This window comes from Xenopus laevis, chromosome 5S (genome assembly GCF_017654675.1).
Source record: "Xenopus laevis strain J_2021 chromosome 5S, Xenopus_laevis_v10.1, whole genome shotgun sequence".
NCBI classification, from domain to species: domain Eukaryota; kingdom Metazoa; phylum Chordata; class Amphibia; order Anura; family Pipidae; genus Xenopus; species Xenopus laevis.
Genome location: NC_054380.1, coordinates 59,419,863 through 59,428,416, shown reverse-complemented (window position 1 = coordinate 59,428,416; position 8,554 = coordinate 59,419,863). Strand labels below are relative to the sequence as shown.

Below are 8,554 nucleotides of genomic sequence, written 5' to 3'. Positions count from 1 at the left end.
CGTCAGCGCGTCAATTTTTCCGCCAAACTATGAACTATTTAAACCTATTTGCCCATCCTGTCATTGCCCAATTATAGGTCTATCTTGTATAGTTCCTGGGTTCGATTTCTTGCTATTTGGATTCTCCGTGTATTGACTTATTGCCTGTTTAACGATTCTGATTCTTTGCTGCCTGTACCGACCAATTTGCCTGCTTTTGACCATTCTTCTGATAAACCCTCTTGTACTGCGAACTTGGTGTTGTTTTGTCTCCTCCTTGGTCCACACTACAACAGAGCCTTCGGGCCCTGACACATAGGAAGTAATTGAAATTATGCATTTTCCTTACCTATGCTATAAATAAATTGTTTAGTTGTGGTCCGCCTGTAAATTAATTTTAAGTTTGTTGAAGACAACAGAATATTAAGCAGCCTTAATTGTTTATTTATTTTATTGGAATTTTAAAGCAGGAGTAAAATGCAATCTGCTGCCTAGCTGGTTACTGGTTTATTAAAGTTGACATATGTCCACTAGGGTTTTCACAGTTTCCTAATTTTTGAAGGACAGTTTTGAGAAGATGCAAGGACATGTTCATATTTGGTGTTGATGGGAATATTTGAATTAGTTAGTAAATATTTTTTACATGGGTTTTGTATATTTTGAGTCTGAGGCAGTTCCAACTTTATTTATTTATTTCTTAGATCACAATATTGTTTGTTACTCTTCTACGAGATCTTTATATTTAATATTTCCTGTGCATGAGTAAACTGATATAAATGCACTAAAGTTCCCTGCACCTCAATAAACACTATTGCCAGGCAGAATATTTGTGGCTAAACCTTGTACGTGTATCTCTTTCTTAAACTTGTTTTTGACAGTCTTGCTCTGAACTACAACTCCCAGAAATTTGATCAATAATGCCATGATCAATAATATTTTTTTTTTTTTTTTTTTTTTTAAACTTAATTTGGCCTTGCAGAGTTATGCATAGTTATTCCTCTCTGAAGATATTGATTAGGTGTATATACATCTATATCCTTGAGTCACTGAGCTAGGATGATAATTTATCTGGGTTATTGTGAACAGGCATAATAACACTTGGGGGCAAATATACTAAAGGGCGAAGTGACTAACGCTGGGTAACTTTGCTAGTGCTACTTTGCACTCTAACACCAGACGAATTTTCGCTGTGGCTAATGGATGTAACTATGCAAATTCACTTATATACGGATTTTAATGAATGTTACCTCTTGTGCCAGACTTGCCTTCGCCACCTCAGACCAGGGGAAGTGCAATAGAGTAGATAGGAGTTCCTCCAAAAAAATTTGAAAAATTTTAAATTTGAAGTCCCAAAAAACGCTGCAGACTTTTCAGTTTTTCAGGGTGATAGGCTGCAAAAGATTGTAAATTTTTTTTTAGGGTACCCGGCTTCCCCCCTACATTTTCTTACATATGGCGCATAAACTATACATTGGGCACATGTGTAGGGCATTATAACAACTCTAATTTATTTTATTAAGGTTCCCTGGGCTTGTGTAGTGTAATGTATTTGCTGCAACATATACGTCCATTGAAATTTACCGCCGTATGCAAATTAGCCAATGCTAGCGCAACTTCTGCTTGCCGAATTAACACTAGCGAAACTTCGCCTTTGGTGCCCTGGACGCAACTTTGCATTTTAGTCAATTAGCATTGTCCTGGCGAATTTTTTCAGTTTTTTAGTATGGCGATGTGAGCAAAACCGTCGCTGACGAATTTCAGAGGTTACTGAATTTGCCCCTTGGTGTTCCCCAAAGTTTGAATTTGTACCGGCATTAGCCAGAGCAAGGGCAAAAATAGTATTTCCGGCAAATAGAGCGATTTTATAACTATTGGGACCTATCTTGATCCCATCAATCAAGGGGTCAGACCTGACCATGATAGCCATGGGTTATATGCAAAGAATGAAAAGCAGAGGGGTAAGTGGGCACCCTTGACTGGTGCCATTTAATATTGGGAATTCTGCTGAGGAGATGTCCATATTACATACTTGCTGTGGGAGATGAGTATAGGCTGGTTACTGCTGCCAAGTATTTGGAAGGGACCCAAATTTTGCAAGAACAAAAAAAAATGGGCCTGGGCCCCTACTACTGCAATGATATTTAAAATTCATTTGACAATGTCAGTGGTCTGTTAGCTTGGGACAAAGCCCATGTGATCCGTGTGGACTATTCTAAGAAAGATTATGTGTCTATTTGTTAAAACTTTGGCCAATAGCTTGACATCTGGATTAATTAATAAAAAAATTGGCAGCTCTAGTGAGGCAGCAACCACAATGCCACCCTGCTCACCCTGAGCATTGTGTCCATTAGTCTGCCAAGTGAAATGGTTTCCTATGTTCCAATCGACTTGTTTTATTTTTTTTTTGCCACTGTTCTCTCGTTTTCCTCTATTTTGGCCTGCTAAGGATGCTGAGACTTGTGAATCTCCCAGCTGAAACAGCTTTCCATTGTAGTCAGTTTGGGAAACAGGAGTGATGAACAAATTAACTACCAAACTACAGTTCCAACCCCCACTCTGTAATTTTTTTAAAAAAAAAAAAAACATATAACATGAAACAAACCATGCCATAAAGATGCTAAGATATTAGGTATCATTTCCATGACAAGTAAATTTTACATCGCATTGATGTTACATTCAGTGTTTTGGTTGATACCTTAGAGCCTTTAAGCCTTAGACAACTATTCATTCATACATGAGAAATTTAACGAACAACCAGGGTTACATCTGTCAGAAGTTATGGTGCTCTTGGGTATTTATATTACACCTTTTACGGAGGAAATTTTACAGGGAAATCTAGTTTGTCATCCAAGACTTCAGAATTTGGCCACTGGAGGACAGTTTCAGGCTATGTGTGAAAAGTCCGCCCCCTCTGTCCCACACCTATGACATTTTGCATCTGGATTACGCCCAGTGTCGGACTGGCCCACCGGGACACCGGGAAAAATCCCGGTGGGCCCCCAGTCCTTGTGGGCCCCCTCAACCACACACCAATCTATTTTTTGCCAGAGCTCCGGTTTTGCGCTCGCTTCTTCCACAGCAATGGGCCTCGCAGCGCTGCCACCTACTCTACCTGTGCTCCTGGGCTGGCTAGTACTGAACTGCCTGGCAGAAGCTGCTCCCTGACTCTGCTGTGCTCCGGGCCCGGTGGTTGTTTGCAGGTAGGGACTAGTTCCCATCCTCGGAAAGGACCTGACGTCACGGTCATGTGATCATACCATGTGACCGCTCCATTGCGCATTATCCATTATTGAGCGGTAGATTCAAATAAGCAGAAGCGCTAATGCATTGTACCGGCAGGCAGCGAACATTTCAAAGGACGTGCAGCTTAATCTCTGGAACTGCCAACTTCTGATGTAAGTTGTTACAGGCTGCAACCTCTACCCTAGGTTTTAGGGCAGTTAACTGGGTCACTGTGCCTCGATTTCTGTGGGCTATAGGGGTGATCGCTGTAGCTCTGATTTTTTTGTGGGTGATGGAGGGGGGGGTCACTGCACTGTGCCTCTGATTTTCTGTGGGCTATATGGGGGGGATGATCGCTGTGCCTCTGATTTTCTATGGGGGGAGTCACTGTGCCTCTGATTTTCTGTGCGCGATGGAGGGGATTGCTGTGCCTCTGATTTTCTCTGGGCTATAGGGGGGGATCACTGTGCCTCTGATTTTCTGTGCGCGATGGAGGGGATTGCTGTGCCTCTGATTTTCTCTGGGCTATAGGGGGGGATTGCTGTGCCTCTGATTTTCTATAGGGGGGATCACTGTGCCTCTGATTTTCTGTGCGCGATGGAGGGGATTGCTGTGCCTCTGATTTTCTCTGGGCTATAGGGGGGGGATCACTGTGCCTCTGATTTTCTGTGCGCGATGGAGGGGATTGCTGTGGCCTCTGATTTTCTGTGGGCTATGGGGGGATCACTGTGCCTCTGATTTTCTGTGGGCTATGGGGGGGATCACTGTGCCTCTGATTTTCTGTGGGCTATAGGGGGGATCACTGTGGCCCTGATTTTCTGTGGGCTATAGGGGGGATCACTGTGCTCTGATTTTCTGTGGGCGATGGGGGAGAGGATTGCTGTGTCTCTGATTTTCTGTGGGCTATAGGGGGGATCGCTGTGCCTCTGATTTTCTGTGGGCGATGGGGTGGGATCGCTGTGCCTCTGATTTTCTCTGGCTATAGGGGGGATCGCTGTGCCTCTGATTTTCTGTGGGCTATAGGGGGGATCGCTGTGCCTCTGATTTTCTCTGGGCTATAGGGGGGGATCGCTGTGCCTCTGATTTTCTCTGGGCTATAGGGGGGATCGCTGTGCCTCTGATTTTCTCTGGGCTATAGGGGGGGATTGCTGTGCCTCTGATTTTCTCTGGGCGATGGGGGGGGGATCGCTGTGCCTCTGATTTTCTCTGGCTATAGGGGGGATCGCTGTGCCTCTGATTTTCTCTGGGCTATAGGGGGGATCGCTGTGCCTCTGATTTTCTCTGGGCTATAGGGGGGATCGCTGTGCCTCTGATTTTCTGTGGGCGATGGGGGGGATCGCTGTGCCTCTGATTTTCTGTGGGCTATAGGGGGGATCACTGTGCCTCTGATTTTCTGTGGGCTATAGGGGGGATCACTGTGCCTCTGATTTTCTGTGGGCGATGGGGGAGAGGATTGCTGTGTCTCTGATTTTCTGTGGGCTATAGGGGGGATCGCTGTGCCTCTGATTTCTGTGGGCGATGGGGGTGGGATCGCTGTGCCTCTGATTTTCTCTGGGCTATAGGGGGGATCGCTGTGCCTCTGATTTTCTGTGGGCTATAGGGGGGATCGCTGTGCCTCTGATTTCTCTGGGCTATAGGGGGGATCGCTGTGCCTCTGATTTTCTCTGGGCTATAGGGGGGATCGCTGTGCCTCTGATTTTCTCTGGGCTATAGGGGGGGATTGCTGTGCCTCTGATTTTCTCTGGGCGATGGGGGGGGGATCGCTGTGCCTCTGATTTTCTCTGGGCTATAGGGGGGATCGCTGTGCCTCTGATTTTCTCTGGGCTATAGGGGGGATCGCTGTGCCTCTGATTTTCTCTGGGCTATAGGGGGGATCGCTGTGCCTCTGATTTTCTGTGGGCGATGGGGGGGATCGCTGTGCCTCTGATTTTCTCTGGGCTATAGGGGGGGGGATTGCTGTGCCTCTGATTTTCTGTGGGCGATGGGGGGGGATCGCTGTGCCTCTGATTTTCTCTGGGCAATGGGGGGGGGGATCGCTGTGCCTCTGATTTTCTGTGGGCGATGGGGGGGATCGCTGTGCCTCTGATTTTCTGTGGGCGATGGGGGGGGATCGCTGTGCCTCTGATTTTCTGTGCGCGATGGAGGGGATTGCTGTGCCTCTGATTTTCTGTGGGCTATAGGGGGGATTGCTGTGCCTCTGATTTTCTGTGGGCGATGGGGGGGGGTCGCTGTGCCTCTGATTTTCTGTGGGCGATGGGGGGGATCGCTGTGCCTCTGATTTTCTCTGGGCTATAGGGGGATCGCTGTGCCTCTGATTTTATGTGGGCTATAGGGGGGGATTCACTGTGCCTCTGATTTTCTGTGGGCGATGGGGGGGGGGGATCGCTGTGCCTCTGATTTTATGTGGGCTATAGGGGTGATCGCTGTGCCTCTGATTTTCTGTGGGCGATGGGGGGGATCGCTGTGCCTCTGATTTTCTCTGGGCTATAGGGGGGATCGCTGTGCCTCTGATTTTCTGTGGGCTATGGGGGGGTCACTGTGCCTCTGATTTTCTGTGGGCTATAGGCGGGATCACTGTGCCTCTGATTTTCTGTGGGCGATGGGGGGGGATCGCTGTGCCTCTGATTTTCTCTGGGCGATGGGGGGATCGCTGTGCCTCTGATTTTCTGTGAGCGATGGAGGGGATTGCTGTGCCTCTGATTTTCTCTGGGCTATAGGGGGATTGCTGTGCCTCTGATTTTCTGTGAGCTATGGGGGGGTCACTGTGCCTCTGATTTTCTGTGGGCTATAGGGGGGATCACTGTGCCTCTGATTTTCTGTGGGCGATGGGGGGGATCGCTGTGCCTCTGATTTTCACTGGGCGATGGGGGGATCGCTGTGCCTCTGATTTTCTCTGGGCTATAGGGGGGATCGCTGTGCCTCTGATTTTCTGTGGGATGATGGGGGGGGATCGCTGTGCCTCTGATTTTCTCTGGGCTATAGGGGGGATCGCTGTGCCTCTCATTTTCTGTGGGCTATAGGGGGGATCGCTGTGCCTCTGATTTTCTGTGAGCTATGGGGGGGGGTCACTGTGCCTCTGATTTTCTGTGGGTGATGGGGGGGATTGCTGTGCCTCTGATTTTCTCTGGACTATAGGGGGGGTCACTGTACCTCTGATTTTTTGTGGGCGATGGGAGGGGATCACTGTGCCTCTGATTTTCTGTTGGCTATAGGGGGGATCACTGTGCCTCTGATTTTCTGTGGGCTATAGGGGGGATCACTGTGCCTCTGATTTTCTGTGGGCTATAGGGGGGATCACTGTGCCTCTGATTTTCTGTGTGCGATGGGGGGGGTGATGGGGGGGATCGCTGTGCCTCTGATTTTCTCTGGGCTATAGGGGGGATCGCTGTGCCTCTGATTTTCTGTGATGTTGGCGATGGGGGGGGATCGTGCCTCTGATTTTCTCTGGGCTATAGGGGGGATCGCTGTGCCTCTGATTTTCTGTGGGTGATGGGGGGGATTGCTGTGCCTCTGATTTTCTCTGGACTATAGGGGGGGTCGCTGTACCTCTGATTTTCTGTGGGACGATGGGGGGGATTCTCTGTACCTCTGATTTTCTGTGGGCGATGGAGGGGATTGCTGTGCCTCTGATTTTCTGTGGGCTATAGGGGGGATTGCTGTGCCTCTGATTTTCTGTGGGCTTTAGGGGGGATCGCTGTGCCTCAGATTTTTTGGTGGGCGATGGGGGGGAATCACTGTGCCTCTGTTTTTCTGTGGGATATGGGGGGGATCGCTGTGCCTCTGATTTTTTTGTGGGCGATGGGGGGGGTCACTGCACTGTGCCTCGATTTCTGTGGGCTATGGGGGAGTCGCTGTGCCTCTGATTTTCTGTGGGCGATGGGGGAAGGGATCACTGTGCCTCTAATTTTCTGTGGGCGATGGGGGAGGGGATCACTGTGCCTCTGATTTTCTGTGGGCTTTGGGGGGGATCGCTGTGTTTCGATTTCTGTGGGCGATGGGGAGATCATTGTGCCTCTGATTTTCTGTGGTGTTGGGGATCACTGTGCCTCTGAAATTCTTTGGGGTAAAGGGGGGGGCTGTGCCTCTGAATCAGTGGCATGAGTGGGGTGTCACTGTGCCTCTTCTGTGGGTTGAGGGTGTGTTATTGTGCCCTTTAGCGGGGGAGAAGGGGAGTCACTATATATTTGAAAGTCGATGGGGTGGGAGTAGGGTTGCCAGCTGGCCTGTATTTTACTGGCCTGGCTGGTAAAAATGTTGCATGATTGCAATGTTAAGTATAGGGAAAAACCATAAAAACATAGGAAGGCCGGTATTTTTTTTTTTCTAGAAAAGGTGGCAACCCTAGGTGGGAGGTCACTGTGCCAGTCTTGGATATCAGAAATCCCTCATCCTCCTGTAGTGGGATATGGCTTCTTATGCCTTTTTATTATAACTTAAAGGAGAATTCAACCCCCCTTGATGTTAACTGCCCTTCTGCCCCCCCCCCCCCCACAGTCTTACCTCTGAATCCTTCTCCCTCCAGAAATAGCGACTGGAAAAGCAGTGTGAGTGTAGCGGAGCTTCCAGCCACCATCTTGTTTTCTTCTTTCTCCTCCTCAGCACATCCCGTCTCTTTTCGGCGCATGCGTATTTTTCAAACACAGAAATTCACTACAACTGCGCATGTACCAAAAATCCACTCGATTCATGAGATTTAGAAGATGGTGGCTGGGAGCACTCACTCTGCTTTTCCGGTCGCTATTTCTTGAGCGAGAAGGATTCAGGGGTAAGACTGTGCAGGGGGAAGCAGGGAGGGGTACAAACTGAGTGGGGTCAGATGTGGACTTATCTCCTCCTTTAATTCACAGAACTATTTAATTTTAGTAATTGTTTAATGACATCAGTTTTTTCAATTTATTTAGATAAGAATGTGTTCATTTATTTATTTTTTTATTTATTTTACAGCTGCTGTTGGATTCCTCACATCCTGACTCCTTTTGTCGCCATCATTTTGTGCAGTTTTCTATTGTTTTGCCAGGAATGGAAGTGGTACTCTTTAAAGAAAAACTTTGGTTTTATTTATTGTGTCTTAGATTTGTTGTATGATCCTGCTTCATGTTTTCATTTATGTTTTAATAAAATTATAAATAAAATTACTTTTTTGTTTGATGTACAGTTTCTTTGGCCACTTTTTAGAATCGAATAGGTAAATTTATCTACTTGGCTAGAAATAGACTATGCACGTTACATTTGTCAGAGTCAGCCTTAGTTGATTGCATTGTAAGTCCTGGCTAAAGACTTTCAGGGTATTTGGGAGCTGTAGTTCAGTAATATGTGTGCAATTCATTTTGCACAAACAGAGAAAATGTATTTT

At 47.4% G+C, this 8,554-nt stretch overlaps 1 long non-coding RNA gene across 1 annotated transcript; it reads left to right on the top strand.

Moving 5' to 3' along the window:
• Window positions 1-3,012: 3,012 nt before the first annotated feature.
• On the top strand, window positions 3,013-8,336 carry LOC121394071. Its single transcript, XR_005961487.1, has 2 exons — window positions 3,013-3,374; window positions 8,146-8,336. It is a non-coding gene; the product is annotated as an uncharacterized LOC121394071 (long non-coding RNA).
• Window positions 8,337-8,554: the final 218 nt, after the last annotated feature.